The following is a 25,422-nucleotide window of genomic DNA, read 5'->3' as shown; positions in this document are numbered from 1 at the left end:
AAAAAAGTTAAAATACTGAAACAACTAAGGGTACTTTTCTATAAAGAACCAGTTAAGCTGAGAGTTTATCACTTGATTAATTGCTATGCCACATAGTTAATGTAATAATTTAATCCATACAACATAACCTTTAAATTAATCCATAAGTAAACTGTATCTCAATGAAAGTAAGCCATTTAAAATGTGATACAGACAATAGGTAGATGAATTTTCAACTCCAAGTCTCTGGCCATGGGGTCTTCTCTACCATGATATGATAGTAAAAGAAAAGTCATTGTAAGGATATTCAACCTAGAAAGACAAATTTAAATGTGAGCTAAATGTTAACCACATGTAGATAAAAATAATTACACAGCAAATCATTAAGGTAGGAATTAACACATTTAGGAAATCTATTCAGGCAATATTAAAAATGAGTAAAGCAAGTTGAATTATTTTGTAAAAATAAAATCCTCTAGACTAAATCTTGGGATTCTTGGTGAAGAGTCAAAAGTTTGGAAGGTTGTCATAAAGAAAGAAAATAAGACTATCTGTCCTCTCGTGATGTGCTTTAAACTTCTGCTATCATGTTCTTCAATAATTTCTATGAAACCAGGCAGCCTCTATCTGAAATATGCCTCCAATACAGAAAACAAGTTGAAAGTTAATCACTATGTTTTGAATTCTCAAATTTACACTGAACCATCACATAAATTTAGCTCAAAATTTAAAAATAGACTATTTTATTATTTAATAATACATTATTAAATTAAATTGTTTATCATGTAATGGTCTAAGACTACATTCTTTCTATACAGGAAAAAAATCAATCCTTTTTTTTGCTTATAAACAATCACTTTAAGGTTTTTTTCTTTCAGTTTTTAGTTAGGCAATTTTCTTTGAATTTATGTAATTTCCTTTTTCTGTCTTTAAGCTTAAAAATTCACAATAATACATGTGTTCTTAATTGGCAGCCTGCAGTTTAATTATATCAATATAATAAACCATTCCCCAAGGTGTCTTTTTGTTTTCATTTGTTCTAAAATATGTATGAGCTCTCAAAGTTTATATGTGGATTAAACATAACTGATAATTAAATGATCAAAATTAGTAATACTACATGCAATAACATAAACACTTTGTTCTCTAACTGCAAAGAGATTATGAGACCAATTCAAGCTGCATAGATTTTATGAACTACTCAGTGTTTTCATCAAGCATTATAGCTTCTTTTATAACAAACACATTGTTAACTGATGGATACACCATTACTAAGTCAGGGTTTTATATATGTTATAAAAATCAAATTTATAATCATTCATAAAGTGAAGAATTATAATACCTATCTTCTAAGAATTAGTTGACCTCCTAAGTAAATTATTTCAGAAAGTGTCATTTTTCAAACATTAAATTACATGACCACATCTAACATTTTTTATGTACATTTGAGTGTAAGAGAATTTTTATTTAATCCTTGATTTGGGGTATTATTTCAAAAAGCACAGAATGTGGTAATATAAACTTTCTGACTTTTATCATTGAACTAAGTAGTGAAAAAAGTTTTTGAAATGCAAAATAATTTTGAAAAAGCTGTTATACAAAATGAGAACATTTACTTAACACTTTAAAGTAAAATCTACAAGGTTAAACATAAAACAGTTGAAGCCACATACATATTTTAGAACCACTTGGAGAAAGAACCTTAAAATTTACTGAAAGCCAATAGTATGCCCAGCACACTCTATGATCTGATTTAATTCACATAAACACCCTTCAAAGTAGATTCCACATTCTACTATGATAGGAAATGAGGCGTAGAGGCTTATGCGATTTGATCCACAAAGAGAATAGTGGCAGAATCATATATTAACACAGGTATGTCTGTTTCCAGCATTCACAATCTTTTTATTTTACAAAACAAACAAAAAAGCATTGGTTAAAAGTATAGCTCTGGAGCTGACTTCCTCAACCCAATCTTTTATCTGCTCCACATTAGCCCTGTATACTCAAGTGAACTGGTTAGCATTCTCTGCCTCAGTTTCTACACCTTTCATGTGGGTAGTATACATGAGACTGAAATTATACATTAACTTAGCAGATGCTCAATGAATAATAACTACATTTCCTTTACTTGAGGTCTAACAGCTAATTATTGGCCAAGCAGGAACAAGAATTCTGTTTTCTTCACCCACAGTCCAACATTTTGTCCAGTCACCAGATATTATGCTACAAAACAAAGATTACTTTCGCAAAAACATTTTGTAACAATAGTATCTATATGGCCTGCTATGGGGATGTTTATGTTTACCTAACTTATATAAATTGGACACTGAAGAGAATCCCTAAATCAACAAACACTCAACAAAATAACCATAAATTCTAGTAAATTAATCTGCCACGGATCCATGGATGCTGACAAAGACCAGAGATTCCTGTGTTTGAGATTAAAACCGTATTAGTCCCAGCATAGCTGGCAGCAGAAGTGGCAGGATACTGGTATTTGTACTTGATTTCCCGGCCCGATGGAGCAATGTGATGAATCTAGATAGATGCTCCATATGCAGTAGGCAGCATTGCAGCTGAGGAACCTGAAGCTTAAGGAATTTGCTTTCTATAGTAAGTATAAGAACAACTTTTTTGTTACTAGGGGGCAACCAGGTGGAACAGGAAGACCTACTCGATTTCTGCATTATCTTTTATTTTTTAAGTATATTTTACTGATTTTTTACAGAGAGGAAGGGAGAGGGATAGAGAGTCAGAAACATCGATGAGAGAGAAACATCGATCAGCCACCTCCTGTACACCTCCCACCGGGGATGTGCCCACAACCAAGGTACATGCCCTTGACCGGAATCAAATCTGGGACCTTTCAGTCCGCAAGTCGACGCTCTATTCACTGAGCCAAACCGGTTAGGGCTGCATTATCTTATTTTCAAAATTTCCAGCAGCATAAAATGATCCTAAGAACTATCTAGATGAAAACAATAATGAAGCCCTTGTTATTTGAGTGCACTAAACCAGGTCCATAGGAGTGCAAAGGGCACATTGTGGGAAGGCTCCTAACAGCAGGGTCAAGCACATACCAATTTATGCTTGACATTAAACCTCCACATTTTGCTAGGTACCTGTGAGTTGTTTCCAAGACTAAATTTGGTTTGAGTTACCTCAGTTACTCTATATAGAATAAAGTATTATCCAATAAGTAATTAATATCAACTGTATAGAAACAATTACATCCTTGAAATAACTTTAGAGTGATAAAGGTGAAATGGGTGTCTTGTTATTCTTATCAGATTTCCTTCAAACACACCTGAGTTTATGTTAAGGAGGTACTTTTTAGAAAGCCCCTAGATAAGTACAGAATGGGGGCTGTTTGCCAAGGGAACTAACCATATAATTATAGAGGGTTGGGACTTTTAGGCCCACCCTCCTACCTCTGCGAAGGAAGAGGGCTGGAGGTTGTATTAATCACCACTTGCCAATAATTTAATCAAACATTTTTATTTAGTGGAGCCGCCATCAAATCCCAAAAAAGAATAAGGTTTGGAGAGCTTCTGAGTTGGTGAGCAAGAACAAATCCTTGTGCTGGGAGGGTAGCAAACCTTCAACTCTGTGGGGACAGAGGGTCCTGTACTCAAACCCTTCTGAACCTCAACCTTTATCTCTTCATCTGGCTTGATTCATATCCTTTGTAACAAACCTGTAAGTGAGCAAGTAAACATGTTTCCTTAGTTCTGTGAGCTGTTCTCACAAATGATCAAACCAGACGAAGGGGTTGTGGGAAGCTCTGGCTTATAACTGGTGAGTCAGAAACAAAGGTGACAATACAGATTTGGGATTAGCACCTTAGCTGAGGGCTGTCTTGTAGAACCCAGCTTTAACCTATAGAATCCGATGGTGGCTCAGGTAGTGTCGGAATTGTGTTAAATTATAGGACACCCAGCTGGTGTCAGAGAATTGCTTGTTGTGGATAAACCCGCACACAACTGGTGTCAGAAGTGCCTCCTTGGTTGTTAGAAGAGAAATAGAATATTTTTTAAAATATTTTGTCTGTAATTTACATACATCCCGTTGATTTTATGTCTCTGGAGAACTCTGACTGGTGCACTATATATCAGGGAAAATGCTAAACCCTTAACACAGATTATCTGCTGACTATTTCAAACAGTATGATAGAATATATAATTGGTTAGCAAATACCCACTGTCTTCCCGAAGAGCGTATACTGCTTCTCTCCATTGACATGGGGCTTGAAATGGCCGTCAGCTCATAGTCATGAAGGAAATGGGCATCTCAGTCCTACAACTACAAGTAACTAAACTCTGCCAGCAGTCAGAAGGATCACCAGTGATAGTCTCCTCTGGAGACACACAGAGCCTGCCAACACCTCTTTAGTCTAATCTACAGCACTGTAAGGTAAGAACTTTGTGTTATTTTTAAGCCTCTAAATTTGTTGAAATTATTGGCAGCAGCAGAAAACAAAAGACACATGTGGAGCAGGTCTGGGCCAAATATGTAGTTTGCAGACACTCCGGTCTAATGTAACTAAATTGTTGCTGTTCTGGAAACACCTGCGTTAAGAAATAGTGCATGAAAGGTATTGTCCTGAGTGTTTATGTCTGGTGTTATGGAGCATTTATATGACAGTCTGATGCTGACTGATGTAAAGATAAACTAATCTACTAGGTCATTGTTGTAGTTATAAAGTAGCAGAACTTGAAGTTGGAGCTGGGTTGCTTTCTCTGGTACCTAAGTTTATGGGTGTCGATTACAATGTGGCACTGACACCCACTTCCCCCTCAACACACACATATTGACCTAGCATTGGAAGATTGATATGGTAACATTGAGATGTATTTTTATAGAAGTAGAGCAAAGAGATAGGAAAACTATTAAACTCCGGAGGATATGAATTAGGGTACTTGCATTGGAATGAAGGAAAAGAAAGACATTGTATTTGTGAGACATTTTTAAAGAAAAATAGATTGAACTTTGCAATAAATGACTAAGATTACGTGAATGGGAGGGGCAGAGGAAAGGATGATTATATGGTTTTATGATCTAAAGTACTTGGTTTAATTAAATAAAAGAGGTAATTACAATTCTGAGAATATTGATTTTAAGTAATAAGGGGAATGACTCAAAGATGGATGGAACCCATTCTTACAGTGAGTCATAGAGATAAAAGAAGATAAACTTCCTTCAGGAAAAAAAGCATTTTCTTAGTATTCCTGTACCACCTTTGGTTAAATGGGGTATTTATGGTTTATATAGATACTTCTGAGCAATCATTAACATTGTCATTTACACACACACACACACACACACACACACAAACACACAAACTCTCTCTCTCTCCCTATCTCTCTCTCACACATGCACACACACACCAATAAGTGGAAAGCATATAATGCATATGTATTCCTACTGTTACCACTATTTTAGTTCAGACTTTTATTTAACTCACTAGTACAGTGGTTCTCAACCTTGGCTGCACATTAGAATCACCTGGGAGTCTTTTTAAAATCCTGATTTCTGGGCCTCATCCTCCAGAAATTCTGTTTCTTTGTTATGGGGTGGGGCCACAACATTAGTAACAAAGAAACAGAATTTCCGGAGGATGAGGCCCAGAAATCAGGATTTTAAAAAGATTCCCAAGTGATTCTAATGTGCAGCCAAGGTTGAGAACCACTGCACTAGTACTAAGGTCTTCCTGGTTCCTATAACTTCTTTATAGATTTCTTCTCTCACCTACTGAAAGATTTCTTCTCACATCTTTATTTTAATACTTAAAATAAAGGTTGGATAATCACAGTAACCTGTGGTGTTTACCAACTTTCAACAAAATACAGGTGTCTCTTTATGTGGTTTTCACATTCCCATTATCCAACAAAATAATTTATTCAAAAATTTTCACAACATTGTCCCCCAATTTTCACTTCTTCATGTAGATGAAAGTTACTTTCTAAACTCATTTTTTTCTAAACCTATTTCTACACCACTTTTGTGTTCTAAAATTTAGGTATCTATTTCTTATAATCTAACTAAAATACTTCTGATTACATGTCAACTGAAATACACTCTCCTCTATGAGAAGTTTCCTTTGATTATCTGTGTATCTACAAAACCACTTGTTCTCTAGAATATAGCAATAACTTAATATTTTTGACTATGTCAATTAGGGCATTCTCCTTCCTTGTTGATTACAATCATGTCTCTCCACGACATTTGCTTTGCAAGTTTCTTTAATAAAGATCCAAGTCTTATTTGTTCTTTTTTTTAACCTCTCATACGATAGCAGAGTTCTTCACACATAGTAGCATCTCAATATTTGCTCAATATAACTAAATTGGTAATTAGCAATTTTTTCAGACATGAAGATACGGTATATTTATCATAGAAGCTGCTCAACTGAGGAAGTGAGATTGAATGAGCTTGCAATTATGGAAAATATATTTTGAAATTGTTTCCAAAGTGGCTACTAAATGTTAATGATTAGGACCCTTTTTAACAAACAGATGGTGTGAAACAATCATCCGAGCCAGAGGGAACCAGCTCCGCTAAGATGTTTTGAAAGGATGGCAGATAGTCTCACATAGTAATAACATTTTGCTTTTTACATTTTAGAAAAGCCTACTTTATGGACTAGTTTCTTATTTGGCTTTCCAAGATGCTGCATTGGAATGAGGCTGCAATGCAACACTGTGTAGATTATTGGTTTGACAGCTACTGGAGACGAGTTGTTGGAGGAACTACTATATGAAATGGGATGTCCTCTAGGTTCAGAGCAGTTTCCAGAACTGCAGTTTAAGTTTAATACACTTTTGTATAAACGAGTTGAATAAGTAAGTAATTTAAATGCAGATGTTACCATTTTCTATGCTAGTGGGGATTGGTGAAAGTTGCAATCTGTCTGGGGAAAGATCTTTGCTGCTTCTAGACAAGTTTATTTTGGGAACAGGACTTTATAGAAAAGAACAATGTAACAGCTGTATTTCTTTTGGGTTAGAAAAACAAGAACACACGGACATGTAATTCAAATATAAATGTTTATCTCTTCAGAAGTTATATGTAAAACTGATATTTGAGAATTTATGCATCTCATAATAGTATGATGATTTGTTGGGTAATTTTAGAAAAATGGCTTCATGTTTATCATTAGTAACCAGAAATAAATAGTTTTGCTATGTGTTTTATAATGTAGTTGTCAAAAAACTCACCTGATAAATAAGACATTGTAAGTTAATTGTTTTAATAGATATAGAAAGAAATGGTCTTAGCAAAGTTTTGTAATATAAAAACTAACCTAAAACTGCAAAAAAAAAATATCATCTTTGGTATCTTTTATAATTTCTCCATTTTGACTTTTTCATTTAAGAACAAAAGAGAGCCCTAGCTGGTTTGGCTCAATGAATAAAGCGTAGGCCCTGAAGGGTCCCAGGTTCCATTCCAGTCAGAGGTACATGCCTGGGATTGTGGCTCAATCCCCAGTAGGGAGCATGAAGGAGACAGTCAATAAATGAAATATTACAATACTCTGAAACACTGCATATTATGTAAAATTGTTGAGGAACAAAGAATTGAATTTAGTATTTGTAATGTGGTCATTACTTTTGTACTGAATTTCCTTTTTTAAAATACTTAGATAAGAATTATGCAACTTTAGTTTTTTATGGAAGACTTTGAAATATTTGGTTTTAAAAAAGAGTCTATACAAAGTCTGTTATTGTATGTATTACATATTTCTTACCTATTTTAATAGATTTTTATTTTAACTATGTACCTGTTAAAAGGGAGCATAGTCAAAATAAAATGAAAGTTAAAATAATTTTTTATTGTGGAACATTCTCAGACTAGCATATGGTAGGTACTCATAAATAATTTGTAGAATTAAACAAATTATTTATAATAGAGCTAAAGATATAATCCTATATAATAAAAGCCTAATATGCTAAGTGTCTGGTTGTCTGGTTACCAGTTAACTATTCAACCAATCAAAGTGTGACATGCTAATGATATGCTAAGGCTGCTCAACCGCTAGCTATGTTGTGCACAGACCACCAGGAGGCAGACAGTCGACTATTCGACCAGTCGCTATGATGTGCATTGACCACCAGGGGGCAAGACAGTTGACCAGTTGCTATGATGTGTACTGACCACCAGGGGGCAGATGCTCTGACTGGTAGGTTAGCTTGCTGCTGGGGTCCGGCCGATCTGGATTGAGCAAGATGGGCCAGACACACCCTGGAGCCTTCCCCTGGTCTCTCCCTGGCCCAAAATGTACTGGTGGTGTCCTTTGGCCTGGCCTGCACCCTCTCACAATCTGGGACCCCTTGGGGGATGTCGGAGAGCCGGTTTTAGCCTGATCCCACAGGCCACTCCCCTGGAGGGCGCCAGAAGCAGGGCTCACTGCTGGTAGCGCTGCTGCAGCAGTGCTAACCTCTCCAGATCAGGACTTATTGGGCGCGAGCCTGTGGCAGGTGCAGTGGGGCCAGGATGAGTGGGAACAGCAGGTAGAAGCTTCAGGTGGCGATGGACTGTGGGTTTCAGCCCAGTCCCCACAGGCCACCCAGAGGGGCCCCACCCATGCATGAATTTGTCTATATATATAAAAGGCTAAGTGACCTGCTGACCAGCCGGTAGCAATGATGTGCAATGACCACCAGGGGCAGATGCTCAATGCAGGAGCTGCAGAGCTGGGGTGACTTGGCAGCTGCGGTTCTCAGGTGTCACATGCAGAACCAGAGAGGAGGGAACCCAATTCTGGGGTGTGTCACCTGAGAACCACCCTCTTGCAATCCAGGACTCCTCGGGAGATGTCAGAGAGCTGATTTCAGCCCAATCCCCACAGGCCAGGCTGAGGGACCCGTGCACTGGGCCTCTAGTAGCAAATAAGTTTCTATATTCCAGTATTTTAAAATAAGGTAGAAGACATAGTCACAGTTACTTGATACAGTATAATTTAAATTTTAATAATTTATTGAGTTATTTGTAATCTTTAGGCATACAGATGAAAATTGAATGTACTAAGTAAATTTTTATTATTTTTGGTCACAAAGCCTGCAGCATATTAAGAATTCCAACTCTATCTCAATTATTTAATATATATTATTTTCATTCCAAGTGGGTTGAACTCACTGTAATTATTCCATCCTTAGTCCTTAAAAACTTTTTCCCTTAAAATGAAATCATTATTCACCACTGTTGCTTCTTGGGGGGAAATAAAGGCAATTTATATTTTGGGCAAAGGTATATCTATAGAAAGGACATTTTAGCCTTTAACTGATGGACTTATTTCAAGTCATTGATTTCTGGATGTTAAAGAAAGCAGCAGAAAAGTCTCCTTGGTAGTTTTTATTGAATAGATTCCTATTAAAGATGGAAGGCATAGCAATAAATAACAGTAACCTTTGGGTAGCACAGCTTTAGGCAGTATGAAGGCCAAAAACTTCTCGTGGGATTCAAGACAATTTTGGTGCTAATTACCCTTTTTTATATACGAAATGTTAACTGTCTAAGAATTAATGGAACAAATCCTTTCAACTAATCTAATGTTTCAGAATTATGTCAGCCTTAAATGTCTCAGTGGGTCAATGATGATAGGTGCATTTGCACTGCCTTTGCAGGCATGGCCCAGGCCTGTTTTTTTTACTCAGAATCCTGAAGGCTGCACGCAGAACTGCATTCTTCTCTCTATTGTATTTGATAGGGGGCACCCATCCAAGGGCAAAATCTCCCATTAAAATGTTACTAAAGTTTGAGAATTGACTGACATAGCATTATAAAGCCACTTGATCTTTCCACTCCCTTGCAGAGCCATCCATCCTGGTACAAGTGGACACTGTGATGAAACATCCAGACAAGCGTGGAAAATGCTACCTTGTCCCTGTCTTAGCTGCAGTGAGTGAACAGGCCTGGGAAAGCTTGGAGTCATAGGTTATCCCCCTGAGCACAAGTACCTACATCAGCTGCAGGCCGAGCCACAGTGCCGTCTAGAATCAGACAGATCAGGTCATTTTCTAGCTTTTCCTTGGGAGGCTGTTATTTGCCATCATGATGAATGCTATCATTTGTCAAAAAATTAGTTTAAGCTGTAGAACTAAGTTTGAGATCCCTTTAGTAATCTAAACTTCCCTGAACAAAGCACATTAGATAATTTCAGAGGCTAACGGAACAATTCCATGTTGTTACTAGATTTAGGGTAAGCAAGCAATCTCTAAATTTATCAGATTATTTGAAATGTGCCTAAATGTTTATTCTGATTTAAAGAGAACATATTTTTTTATCATTATGAAGCACAGATATAAGTCAAATGATAGGAAAATAAGCTATTTGGAAATACATAAATGAGAATTTTAAATCTTAAATATTACATTGATAATATGAGCTGGAAAATGTAGCTTGAGAAATTTGGGGGCATTTTTAGGGCCATGAAAATCCAGAGGCTGGTTCAAAGATTTGCAGGAACAGAAAGTAAAGTTTGGTATTTTACTCATTGCTGATTTGGTTTACATGCTTAACTAACTGCATTGGTATTCAAAAGAGACTGATATGGAAATCAAAATGTTAATAACAACTGAATTTGAAAACTAGACAAACTATTAAAGTTCATTGTCACTAAAAAGAAAAATCTAGATGGAAGTATTTATAAAGTACTTATTTGGGGGAATAAATAATACAGGTAGGGAGAATTAGATGCTTTTAATGACCATTCACATCTCTTTTTTAAAATATATATTTTATTGAACTTGTTGGTGTTCTATTGGTTAATTGTATAATTTCAGGTGTACTATTCTATAATACATGTTCTTTAGATTGGATTGTGTAATCACCACCCATAGTCTAGTCTCCTATCATTACAGTTTACTCCCTTGCCCCCCTTTACCCTCACCAACCTGCTCCCACTCCCTTCCCTCTGGTAATCATCATACTGATGTCTTGTCTATTTGGGTTTTTTTGTTTTTCATAATTACTTTACCGATTTCATCCATTCCCCCAACCCCCCACACCATAGTCCTCAGTCTGTTCTATATAGACTTTAGTCTGTTTCTATTTTATTTGTTTGTTTATTTTGTTCATAGGATTCCACATATAAGTGAATCATATGGTATTTATTTTTCTCTGACTGGCTTATTTCACTTAGCATAATGCTCTTTAGGACTACCCATGCTGTCACAAAAGGTAAGATTTCCTTCTTGTTTATGGCTGAGTATTATTCCATTGTGTATACGTAACACCAATTTTTTTATCCATTCACCTACTAATGGCACTTGGGCAGCTTCCAAATCTTGGCCATTGTCATCTCTTGAAATAATTTTCCACTTGAGGGGATGTGCTTCGTCATCATATCAAAAATGTATGAAAACCTTCATTCTCAACAATGATGCAAACTATTTTCCCCATCTCATATTTTCTTTAGCTACATACAAAATACTCCTTTCTCTATCTAGATTTTTATTAAATGTGCTATCATATGAAATTACAGTCCAATTTTAAATATTGATAAAATACCATCAGATTCTAAGTTTTGTTCTTTCTGCTTTTGATCTTGGAAATAACTCCCTACCTGAGATCCTCTGATAACCTGCCTAATCCTTTCACATTCCATGTAATTGACTACAAACAATTCTCAAAACCTGGTAAATGGACTGACTGCTCAAAATGACGTGAGGGTTTCTTTAAGATTCCCCACCTTCCCTTAGTTGTCTTATATCTGGGAGCAGCACCAGGATAATGGTTTTTCATGAGCTCGTTAAGCGATCAATGTAGTCTATTGTTTTAGAGCCCCTGGACTAGAGTATATTTGTAGCCTAAACTTTAAAGAAAGTGAAATATGGTTAAACAATGTTAAGTCTCAAAACATATATAAATATATGTCTATTGATCTCAGAGAGGAAATGAGAGGGAGAGAGAGACAGAAACATCAATGATGAGAAAGAATCATTGATCAGCTGCCTCCTGCAGACCTCCAACTGGGGACCAAGCCCACAACCTGGACATGTGCCCTGACTGGAAATGGAACAGTGCCCTCCTGGTTCACAGGTCAGCGCTCAATCACTTAGCCACACCGGCCGGGCTCAAAACATATATAATACATGTATATAAAATGTGTACAACACATCTATAATAATAAAAGTGTAATATACTAATTAGACCAGACAACCTTCCAGATGAAGCCACAGCGGCAGGGGCCAAGGCAGAGGCAGCTGCCGCAGCAGTGGGGGCCCAGCCCCTTGCAGGAATTTCGTGCATTGGGCCTCTAGTATAATATAACACGTATCTAATATATGTAGGAACTTGCTACCCAATGTTTACCATAGAGACTTTTTTAAATGCTATGTTTTATATAGTTTAAATTGTTATGCACAGAATTACTACCAAACTTCTTTGTCATTAAGTTCTTTTCAATATGAGATGCATCAACATGATGACATTAGCATAATGAAAGGCTCAGGGAAATCTTGGCAGATTGCTACAGATGTTAGTGAAGAGAAAGGCCCTTTAAATATATTTTCAAGGATAGAGTAGATGAAGTCTTCTTGGCACTCGTTGACAAATGATGCATCACCTCCATTGCCCTATCAGCTACATATCACCTGGGGTTTCATGTTTTACTTTTTGATTTCATTCTTTGGATGTATTTCACTTTTACATCTAGAGTGAGGAATTCATAGGAAATATATCAAAGGGAAAAAAGTAGAGAAATGATTTATTAGGGATCTTCAGATAGCAAATTGCATGTGATTGATATTCAACAAATATCTATTATTGAGAAAGAAAATACAATGTCTTGGCTTTTAGTATAAAGCTAAATTTAAGCTTAAACACTTATCTCAATGTTTATTCTCCTTGGTTTCATTTACCCTGAACTCGATACAGGGGTGTGTTTCTGCTACCCTAAGAAAATTTTAGATTTTTTTTCTTATTATTAGTCCTCCCCTTCCAAGTGCCAGAGTTGAATGTTCCTCTTTTTCCACAGGCTTCTGGGATATTTTTTATGTGTATTCCCTACATTTATAGGCACTATGCTTTTCTATGACACTAGCATTTTCTGTATCATATAACAGAAATTTTGCTAATAACTCCCTCTGTTGAATACCAACTCCTTTAGGCAATGGGAAGGAGTTCATTCACACTCACTTCCCCACAATAGCGATGGAATACCTAATACAGTGCCTTAACCTCTACAGAACTCTCTCTTAAAAACCAATGTTTATCTCCCATCCTCATAAACAATGTGACTTCAAAAATTTAAATAGAACTCAGTGTTTTGATGAGTATGTACAGAGGCATTCTAAGTTTACACACCATTTCTGCCTATATAGGTTGATCTTCCTCACATATGTGGGTATATGAAACTTACATAGAGTAGCTATGGTTTTTTTAGACAAAGCAACATATACTGCTAAATCTTATATTCTATTTGCCTCAACTTCCCTTTAAAGGAGATATTTATAAAAATTAATATAAACAAGATCTTCAATGGGTAACATATCAGCAATATAATCAGGAAATATAATTTCCACATGACTGACATAAGGACTGTGTGTATGTGTAATCTGTACACCACATCAGGGCACAAGGATCTAATGATGCACCTAATGACATTATTTTGACACACTTTATGCTTTAATAAAAGTTTGGTAGTGAATGAAAGTGATTGTTGAGTAAGTATGATTTGTAATTTACTACAAAAGGAAAGGTATTTTGCTTTCTAGACTGGTTCTGTGAGTAGGTTTTGGACCTAGTTGTGTTCTATTTCTCACATTGTGGTATAGCCACTTCTTTCTGCAGAATTTCACTTTCTTATTAATTTCCAGTATTGGTGTCACCTGAGCTTATTCATCATATCTTAGTTTTTCTCTGTTATCTGTGCCTCTGTTTGGGCCACTAGCCTGCCACTTCACTGCTGCTTTGGGTCATGTTATGTTATATGTATCCCCAATCCATTCTGGTCTCAAACTGAGGACCAGTCCTATATTTGGAAACTCTTTCCACATTATCCAGAGCCCTGTCACCATAAAGCAAGTATAGCATTCCAAGTCCAGTCCCATCTAAAGAATATGAGTAATCACCCTCCACTGAATGCCAACTATGTCTTAGAACTGCCACAGGGTCCAGGGATACAAAATGAGCAAAGCTCACAGAAAGACCACTCTCTTATTATTTGAAGTCTAGTTTGGGAAAGCAGACAAGAGAACTAATACCTAAATAGACAAATATTATTTTTTATAAATTATATGGAGGGCACATAGAAAACATAGTGATTAGTTTGGGGAGGAGACATGATATAGATGAAATTTTTGAAAGGCCTTATTGATAAAACATGATTTGAGTACTGAGGGCCAAGTCATGTTGATCTCTGATGAAACAGGTTCCAGGTAAGTGAGCTAGGAAATTCCAAAGGCACGAGGCTGAAACAAAGTAGGCATCATCTAGAAAAGGAAAAAAAAAATGCAAGGGTAGTTTAATAGACAAATCCATGCTTTGTCTCAGAGAATCCAGCATGAAGCCTGAGCCCTTGCTGTATTGTTGGCTTCCTGATCTTCACTAAGACTCTCTCACGAACTTTATATGTATCTTGTCTATAAAATCTATACTTACTATAGTGAATGCTATAGATTCACTGTGACTTGAATTATTATTACTCTTTAGTGCATCAAAGTTTGACTCTAACTTTGGTGATCTTTTGGAAGCTAGAGTTTTCTGACTTGTAAGGATCCCATTTGTTTCCATTTCTGAGTGCTGTACAATTATAGTCTGCACAGAAGCTGTTCTTTATTATCTAGGTGTTCTTCAACATATTCAACAAGTGCGTGCTTAAATTCCCTATGTCAGTACAATATTATTGGGCAGTAACAGTGCTAAATACTAACTAACAGAATAAAATACTAAAAAGTTTAAAAAATAAATTCCCTATGTAGACTTCTAGGTGACTATTGTTATAGATGCATAGCCACTGCTCTGGAAATGTTTGCCTCTGTTCGCATAATCCAAGTGCCCATGTTTTATATAAATCTTGAACTTTGTCTGTTCAGCCTGAGGCCTTGTGGTCTCTAGTATCTACACTAACAACAGCCAGAGGAAATCCAGAATGCCATAGGCACCAATATACATTCAATTTTATACTCCTGTTCATATATTTATATTTCTGTGCATACATAACTTACAAATTTAACAAATTAAAGGCTACTTTCAATAGTCCATATTGCTAAACTCTCTCTTGATTTTAGAGGTTATATAATTATAATACATCTATATAAATGAATCTGAATATGTCAATGGGTGTAATCAGATTGAACTATACAGGGGTGAGTTGAGTTCTGATTTACAAATTATTAATTATATCTTATACTCATGTTAATTAAGTCTTGGGCTTTCATTTCCTAGTAATTAAAACTAAGATAATGTTGTTTAACTCACAAGGTAGTAGGAATAAAGCCTATACATTTGAGGAAATGTGATATTGCTGTTAGCAAAATTAAGACTCCTTTATTTATGGCATATCAGGTATTATCTATAGAAAATGCCCAAAGTTTTGTGATCTTATTCTCTGAGACAATGTATATGGAAAGAATTCCCTGTAGTTGTGACTATGTGTTGATAATAAATAGGCAGATCAAGCCTTTTTGGTTACTTTACTTAAGTAAGACACATATCTTATTCATTTCTAGTTATTACTCAATTCATTAGAAAATAACCATAATTATATAGTATGCATATCATGAAAAAGTGATGGTATTTTAAAAATGTTTCCTAAAATTATCTTAATTTAACAAAGAAAACCAGGGATCAAAACCAGGTTTAAAGAATATATCAAGATTTTCTTGTGACTTAAGAATGCTTTAATTGGGTAGCATTATCTAAGTCTTCAAATATGGTTGATAGCAAAATTAAAGGAGTCTTTTGTCTTGAAATTTAAATAAATATGGCACATCAAAAAGAAGGAAGTGCATGAAGCCATGCCTAGAGAATCAGAAATTCTCCACATTCTGAGATCTTAACTTCACAAATGATTTTCTGAAATCTGTGGCACAATACTCCTAATGTTTGTGTAATTGCATCATATCGGTGGGGGTTTTCTCTCCAGGAATGTAATCTTCAGATTTACATAACTTCAAACATGTCCTAGTTTTGAATTCACAATCCTAATGGAACATGGCCTCAGTAAGGCAATGGTTTTTCTGCCTGTCTAGAAGCCTTTATTAATCCTGTCAGGAAAGGCAGTAATTAATGGAGCACCCAAGGGATGCAATCTGTATTTTGGGGTAATCTGTGTTTGCTTTGCCTTTGAAAGGCTCACCAAATGAAACATGCTCATCGATGATGTTAAATGTATTCTTCCTCCTCACAGCATTTCCCCTCAAATGTACCCTCTGAGAAGTCTATCCATGTTGCCCCACTATATAAAATATTTTAATAACTTCTTGACCATAACTGAAAAGGTTTGAAGGACACTTCACCTGGCCCCTTTATTCCCGAGGATCTGCTCAGTCACTGTCTAGTTTCTGCTTTGCACTCCAACAACATTTATCTTTAGGTTGTTCTTTATTTATTATTATTATTTTGTTTTTCACATTCTTTTTGTTTCTCTCTTCAGTAATGAGCAGTCTTCTACCATATTTCAGGCCTCCAAAGTCTTCATTTGACCCAACTCCTATTTATTCCAGCTATAAGCTATAATTTGCCTCTCGGGGGAAGCTTTTCCTTATTCTACCCAGTAGTTGTGGGAAGGATATACCTGTACCTCTTCCCTTGTGTTCACCATGATGTTTAGTAATTATCAAAATCACCAAACGGGCTGTGTCACTGAATTAGCTTTAGAATGACTTGATCAAGTTACAAAATGTTATGACTCGGTATTCTCTTCTTCAAATAGATATGGTAAAAAATATCACTGAACGTGGTTATTTTAAGGATGAAATAAGCTAATATATGTGAGGTATCACAAAGTCTCGCTTACATTAATGAATCAATAAAGGCTTTGTCATGAATATGTGGTAAATGAATGAATTCTGAGTGAGTGTATTCACCATTCTTCATAATTGGGCTAAATTCCTGCCTAGTCCCATTGTGGTGATTAAGAAACCTATTCAGTTCCTGCCCCCAGAGAATCAGTTCTGCTTTTCATTGAGCAGTCTGAGTCCCAGAACAGTATTTCCAAATTAGCTCCACATGCTTTACTGGTGACACACAATGCACAGAAAATTCCTCTTCCCAACATTCATTAGCTATTTTTAACCAGAAATGATCACCATGGGACCATGGCTTGAATTCTTCAATTATTTGGCATTTCTGTGTTTTGGGTACTGTTGATGTATCTTATAAACATCATCTCATTCAGTCCTCACAACAATCATATGGTATGTATTTATGGACAAAATATTAAAATGAATTGAGGCTCAGAGAGATATAATGATTTTTCTCAATTAGAGGCAGAGTGGCAATTTGAAGCCAGTTTGCATGCTGAAGCCCATTAAACACACATTTCACTCTCCTCTTTGTGCTTCCTTTTCTACTTTCCCACTCAGGGAGGTTTGAAAAGACTGTGGGGAATATGGGCTGGGCATTTTGAAAAAAACTCACTAAATGATTGAAATAGTGCCTGAAAACATCCTCCCAACCCACTGAGACCATAGTGAGCAATATTAGAGGGGGTTATTTATTTTTAATTAGAAAAATAAGATTTTGTTAATCATGTTGGAATTTGTGTGAATAGGGCATTCAGTTTGTTTCTCTCCTATACAGATAATTGTCAATATATTATTTAAGTAAGGCTCAAAATGAGCAAACCTGAAGTGTTTCCTCTTCCTACTGCTAGGGCTTACGTATATAAATGACAGGACTGGTCAACCAGCCTTTTCAAGTCAAATATATAATGCTTAGTGACGTCTATGTCACTGTGACTTCTTTACTACACACCTTTTTGTTTGCCATAAATTGTAGACAAACTTACAATTTCTGTGAAGCATGCAGTTCTATATGTAAAACTGTCTTTGTTGATAATGCTCAATCAGCATATGTTATGTATCAACCTCTCAGGTATAAAAGGCCTAGATAGATAGATAGATAGATAGATAGATAGATAGATAGATAGATAGATAGATACTTCTGTCTACCTATCTATCTACCTACCTTTCTATCATCTGCCTATTTATCCATCTATCTTAGATGCATTTCTATATATCTGGAAAATTTACATATATATATATATATATATATTTATATGTAATTCAAAATGCTTTTAAAATTTATTCCACTTTATAAATCTATAAATAATGACAAAGAAATTATTACCCCTCCGTCAGTATACTTTATAGATGGGCATAAGGACAAAATCATCATGACTGTATTCCTGAAGTAATGTAGCTATGGGTGAAGTGATAAGTGGCTGATGACAAGCAAAATTTACAAGAAATAGGATTAGATATTCATTTACAGGACTCTCATTTCCTTTTCTCATTCATTATGGGATATTCAGGGAAGCTTGTTCCATTTACAAAGAATGTATTGGCATGGAATATACAGACCCAATCACATTAAAAGTAATGGAATGGGATTCCTTATACCATTATTTTCAATGGGATCATTCAATTTTACTTGATAAATAGTTATACCATTTTTATAGTTTCTGCTACATATTTAAAAAAAATAATTTACTGTACACAGAGCAGAAATATATACTGTGTATGGTAAGATACATGCTTTTTCATCCCTATTTTACAAGTTTAGATCTACAGCTTTTATTTATGTCTTCCTTGCCGCTTTAAATGGGAGGGTAGCAACTCTGTTTACCTCAGATAAAGTTTTTTAAATTACTATTTGAAGATATTTCTTACTGTATGATTGAGCTACGACATTTTATTCTCCTTATACTCTGCAGTGATTTCTTATGATAGGCTCTGTTCTCCTTCTAGCTGACCTTTGAAGGCAAGCTGTCAAACAGCGATAGTCTTGCCTGTGCTTCGAAGCTCTCCTTGAGTATGCAGAAGAGTCGTGCCCCAGAGTTGCACATTGACTGCCATCTAGTGATTAAATAATATATATATTCCATGTACTTGAAATGGCTGTTATGTTTCATTTTTGCCATAGTGACATTGAATGATAACAAATGTGAACTTAGATGGCATGTCCACTAATACAAGAAAAAGCATGGGACCTTGGAGGATAATATCCCATCTACACTATAGGCTTGAGTCAAGCTTATCTTGGCTCTTATTATTTATCCTTATCCTTTTTAAATTTTCCTACTTATCTCATCTTCTAGCTTGAATAACTGTCATTTTTCTTAACCATTTATTTCTAAGGATTTAGCATGAAAATATCATATTCTATATTGCTGTTCTATATAGTATCCAGGAAATTATGAGAAAATCTCAGTAATCAAGCAACAACCCAAATCAAAAGATTTTATTAAGTTTATATATTGAAAATAACCTCAGAAAATATTTTAATATATGTTTTATTAAAAATATATATTACAGCCGAGACCGGTTTGGCTCAGTGGATAGAGCGTCGGCCTGCGGACTGAAGGGTCCCAGGTTCGATTCCGGTCAAGGGCATGTACCTTGGTTGCGGGCACATCCCCAGTGGGGGCTGTGCAGGAGGCAGCTGGACTATGTTTCTCTCTCATCGATGTTTCTAACTCTCTATCTCTCTCCCTTCCTCTCTGTAAAAAATCAATAAAATATATTTAAAAAATATATATATATATATTACAGTGACAGAATTATTCATGTTGACCCTCATCACTAAAAAATCTTCAGCTACTAGTCCAATATGATTTTATTTGATGCATATGCTATTTTTGTAATTTTTTACTGCCACCTGAAAAATTATGATTGAAATGTACAGCTTGCAGCAGACAACCTTAATAAACATATAAAAAATAAGCATGTGTAAAATATGTTTAACTCATCTATAAAAGGATATTGACTATAGGTGCAAAATCAAATCATATTGTTTAGAAAGATTAATGTAGAACTTTAATATTTCATTGTCTTTCAGAATTTTATAAACATGTCTACTCCTGTTTGTAAGTTCTCAAGTGTCTTAATTTTCTTCATCCCTTTCCATATACTTGAAGATACATCTAATAAAATAATACATGATACATCTAATAAAAAATGTCTACTCATACAATTTATCTAATTGTTTATGCCCAGCCTTTATCATCTAACAACTGTACTCAGTTTGAAAGTGCTTACAAGGGCTAGTATTGCAAGTTATATTAAACTGATTAAACTGATTCTCCATAAATATATTTGATAATTTACTTTAAAAATGACTAGGTGCGTGCGAATATTTGGAAGTTATGTTTTTATTTATCTAAGTTGTGTGTGTGTGTGTGTGTGTGTGTGTATATATATATATATATATATATATATATATATAGCATACATGTAACATATGCCTATATATAAAGGAAAATAATGACTTTAAGAGGTTTACCCAAATATTCTGGATAATTCAAGATCACAAAGACATCCAATTACTTCAAGCTCGAACGTCATGTATTACCAAGGTAATCAGAGCATATTCCTTGTTTAGTTCTGAACACTCAGCCTTAGTCAAAGCCATATCCAAATAATTGGGATGTTTTGCCAATAATCCATTTGTTTTAAAGAGTGTAAACTTTATGTTACAAGTGCAAAAATCAATATGCTCCTGTATCTGTTTTGCTATTTTGAAAACAAGTTTTTTCTTCAGAAAAGCACCATGCTATGTAGGCCATATAATCTATGAAAGCACCAGTAACTCATGTCTGTCAGTCACTAATACACATTAGATTGAAGTTTAAACACGTATTTAAAAAACATACGAAGGACGACTAGACATAGTACTGTGATTTTACAAATATTAAATATAATACATATTTATGACATAAATATAAATGAATATATATTATGCATAATATCAAATATGTATATTTCATATGTATGCTGTATATAATATTTATAAAATATATATTGATAATATTCAATATATATATATTTAGCAAATGTGCATTACTTAATTCTATGGGACTAACATAAGATTTGATCAGTCTTAAGGGTCAAATTTTGATAAATTAAATGCTACAACTCCAAATTTTGAATTTAATTATTTGATTGTGCTCAGAGCAAATCATCTGAAAACTAGTATTTGTCACTACCTTTACCCAATTCTTTTCTTTTCCCCCCAATTATTTTCTATTTCAGAGGATAGCTGAACTTTATAATAGCTGATTGGCATTTATTTCGGGGGCATAAAAAAAAAGAGCCATGAGGATTACTTTAGTTGGTACTGTAATGGAAAATATGAAAACTCATCACAATCAAACATTCCCATGTGGTAGGAAAAATTGGACACCCCAAAGATGTCCACGTTTTAACCTCCAGGGGAATATGTTAGGTTACAGGGGAAAAGAGAACTAAGGTAGTTGATGGAGTTAAGATTATAAATAGCTGACCTTAAAATGAAACATTGTCTGGATGATCTGGTGAACCTATTGTAGTCACAAGGTTCCTTATACCTGAAAAAGGGGGCAGAAGAGGAAGAAATGACAGTGTGAAAAGGATTGACTTTGGAGAGATGGAGGTAGGTAGCCAGTAGCCAAGGAAAGCAGGCAGCCTCCAGAACTGGAAAAGGCAAGGAAATGGTTTCTCCTCTGAACACTTGAGAAGAAATACAGCCCACCAGCACCTTGATTTAAACCCAGTGAGATCTGTGCTGAACTCCTGACCTCCAAAACTATAAGATACTGTGTTTATATTGTTTAAGCCAATACATTAGTGGTCACTTATTTATAAATGTGACTCAGTCAAATCTGCACCTATTTGGTGCGGAAATTATTATGGTAGTAGCCATGATGTTTATAAGATACCTTTTCAAATTTTAGTATATAATATATTTCAATGATTTGAAAGATTGAAATTATACACCAAATTGTGAAAGCAGAAGCTGTTTTATTAAAAAAAAAGAAATTAGAGAAAGTAGCTTTAGATTAGATTTAAAAAAATAGATTTAAAAAAAAGTAAATAGGAAATAATTGCTTATGATGGTAATATGCAGTATAATTAATCTGTAATAGTGTTCTTATTAAGATTCACTTCTTCAAAAGTACCTAGAATCACCAATATTTCAATTGTTAGTTTTACTTTGTATAAAAAATAGTTTTTCTTATGTTATTTTTTCGTATATGTAATTTTGTAAGTACTTTAAAAAAACATGTCTAGCGTGTAGTTTTCTCAATATAGAATGTAACTCATTTCATTTAAAAAAAATACACACTCTCTGTCATAATAGTTGTTGATAGCCTTTTTCTTGGGTAAGATACTAGAATTCTCTGTTAGTAATCAATAAATATGTCTATTAACATGCATACTTCCCCCAAATATTCACATTGTAATTAGTGTTCAGCTTGTGTAGAAAATAAGTCATTTCATTTCTGTGACTATTAAGCATGAGAACATTGATATAATATTTACAGCTATAAATCATATGAATAATTTTCTTTAGAAGAATAGAGAAAAACAAAACACACTTAAAGTGTAGCTTGTATAATTTTAAAAGTAGCTCTTGAATTCCATTTATGAAATTGAAAATACTGACCCCTATAATAAGTTAATCACTAGGCATTAATCTTTTCTGTTCTGTTGGTTGCTGAAAGTAATCTTGAATATATAAAATCTTCACTAGTTTGCCAAACCTGACAAATGTTTTAACAGTTTTAGCATTCCTGACCTTAATGGTACAAGGGCAATCTCATTAAGATTAGCAATATGTTTGTGATTAGCAACATTCAGTGACCATTGCCATTCTTTTCTCTGAGAAGCTATAGAGATTAATCGTCTACTTGATGGCTGGTAAGTATTGATAGATATGAAGTCATTTGGAAAGAATTTAGGGGAAAATTTTAGGGAATCTCAGGTCTACTCAATGTGTACAAGATCATTCATTACTGTTTCCTAGCTTGGCCCCATGTAATTAAGAATCCATTGATATCTCTCCTATTGAATGAGTGCATTTAAAAGCTCAACTGCAGATTTCATATTATTTAATTAATTTGCCATAAAATTAACTTGACATCTTTAAAGAACACACTACAGTCCTAACCAAACGTAAACCTGGGTTAAGTAAGCAAGAAAAATAGCTAATAAAAACTAATAAAGAGTTTGGAAATTATTAGAGGAATAACAACACAACCTCCAGTTGATTTAGAAACCTCGAGCTAGTTGGAAGGTGATACAGGTAAAGAAGAGCATCAGGCTTATATCTTGTGCACAGATATCACAGGTGCTCATCTTTACACTCCTGGTCCACAACATGGAGATAATTCAAACATGATGAACTAAAGTAAAGTTTATTAAAATGAATACTGTACTTTTGCCAATAAGTATCCTTCTTTAAGGATAATAGTGTTGTGTTTTTCAACTAGATTTTTAATCACTGCTCCTCCAGGCAGTTTCCTATTTTAATCAATGGATATCATGGCAAAATTGAAGAAATAAAGCCATTTATCCATACTACAACTTATATAGGAGTTTCAACCCTTGACTCCAAAACTAATGTGCTCAATTTTTTTTCCTCAAAGTATACTTTTTCAACCATTATTCATATATCATTCAGTAACTTTAGTGAAGCAAATGCCTTTCTTGAAATTTTAAAATAGTATCAGGTTAATAAGCTTATGCTTATTATATTATGCCAGAAATTAATAAGAATTTTAATATAAACTGGATTACAGTTAGCTTTTATGAATATATATTTATTGCTTTATTTGTCTGTTTCCAAAATAATAACAAAATCCTTTGCATTATGCATTTTCTGTAAGTGCTTTTGTTTTAAACGTGTAATTTTGGCATTTTTGTAAGAAACCTGATTTCTGTTCTGATTAGTTAAAAATTTTGTTGCAAGCCTTTCTGCCCTGGCATTGCAGATGAAGCATATATCTTCACCGTCTCACTGATTTTAAATGATATGCTGTCACTGAGATAGTTGATGATTGCCTCAGCTCTGTAATCTACTACACATGGCATTCAACATTATCGCATACTTTGTAAGAAAATAAAAGAGTTGTCACAGACATTTTAAAATGAAAATATGTTTGCAGATTTACTTTTATTTTTGTGTGAGATAAAGAAAATAAATGTTGCCAAGAGTTACTCACAATAGGGATCTGGCCCAGCCTAATGCCTGCCTTCCATGTATGGTATTTTCATTGCTCTTTGATTCTCCCCTTTTGACCTAAGCTCCGATTTCTGTTCCATCGTTTTTCCTTGATGCATTCACTTTGTAGTCTAAACAGGAGGTTATCTAACTTGCACAAGACATGAGCTCTCACCAGTGGGAGCAGACATAGCTGCAAACAGCCTCGGTGGTCATACAATTAATTGCTCAGCAGCCTTGGAGGTGTAGCAGTTCCTTCCTGTGTGTACTGGGCAGCGTGCATGCCCTGCCCAGGTCCACTCCACAGGCCGCTGTCCCCTCCCCTACCTGCTGTCAGTGGTGACTGACAGTGACTCGCACGGCTATCCACTTTTCTAGAGAACTGAAAGGGTTGCATTATTATTTATACTTCTCTGATACACATAAAGGAGAAATAGATAATATGAAAGACAGCTTTTGGTAGTTATTATCTTTTAAGGAATTGGCCCATTTCACCTAAATAGCAAATGTGTAAGGCATAGAGGTTTTGCTATTCTATTTCATTCACCTTTTAATGTTCATGGGATTTGTCATGATGGTTCCTCTTTCTGATTTTGGTAATAAAAAAAAAACTCTTAGTTGGTCTGGTTAGAGTTTAATCAATTTTATTGATACTTTTAATGATCAGTTTTGATTTCAGTCATTTTTCTCTATTGCTTCCTTGGTGTTTTTTGTTAAGTAAAGAAATGATAACTTTATTTTAGGCTCTATAGAATCATGGTTGACAGCTAAACTTGTAATGCTTTAAAAGTGTGGTGTGTACAACATGATGATTTGATATGCAGCTACCTCGTGAAATGATTCTCACCGGCAGGTTAATTAGCACGTCCATCCCCTCACTTAGTCACCTCGGTGCACATGTGTGAGAATGTTCAAGATCGAATCTCTTGGCAAATTTCAAGTAGAGTAACTGTGCTGTGCGTTAGGTTCTCAGAACTTACCCGTGGCATAACTGAAAGTTTGCATCCTTTGACCATCATCTCCCCGTTTCCCCCACTGCTCAGGCCCCTGGCAATCACCTGCTTCTATAAGTTTGACCCCTTTTCCCCCAATTCCGCATATAAGTGACACCATCCATTATATGCCTTTCCCTGCCTGCCTTATCTCTGATATCTGCTCGAATGTTTATTGCTCCCTCTTTTCTGCTTCCTTTATGTCTAATTGTTCTTTAGTTTCATAAGATGGGAGCTTGGGTTGTGGCTTTTACTTCATTCTTTTTTTTTTTTTTTCTTATAATGCACTTAATGCTCTTTT

At 35.0% G+C, this 25,422-nt stretch overlaps 1 pseudogene; it reads right to left on the bottom strand.

The window, feature by feature from the left end:
- The window catches only part of LOC118663285, a 59,325-nt pseudogene extending 34,177 nt beyond the window's left edge, over nucleotides 1–25,148 (bottom strand).
- Nucleotides 25,149–25,422: the final 274 nt, after the last annotated feature.

The sequence above is a fragment of the Myotis myotis genome, unplaced genomic scaffold (genome assembly GCF_014108235.1).
Source record: "Myotis myotis isolate mMyoMyo1 unplaced genomic scaffold, mMyoMyo1.p scaffold_m19_p_9, whole genome shotgun sequence".
NCBI lineage: Eukaryota > Metazoa > Chordata > Mammalia > Chiroptera > Vespertilionidae > Myotis > Myotis myotis.
This window is presented reverse-complemented; position numbering and strand designations above follow the sequence as displayed.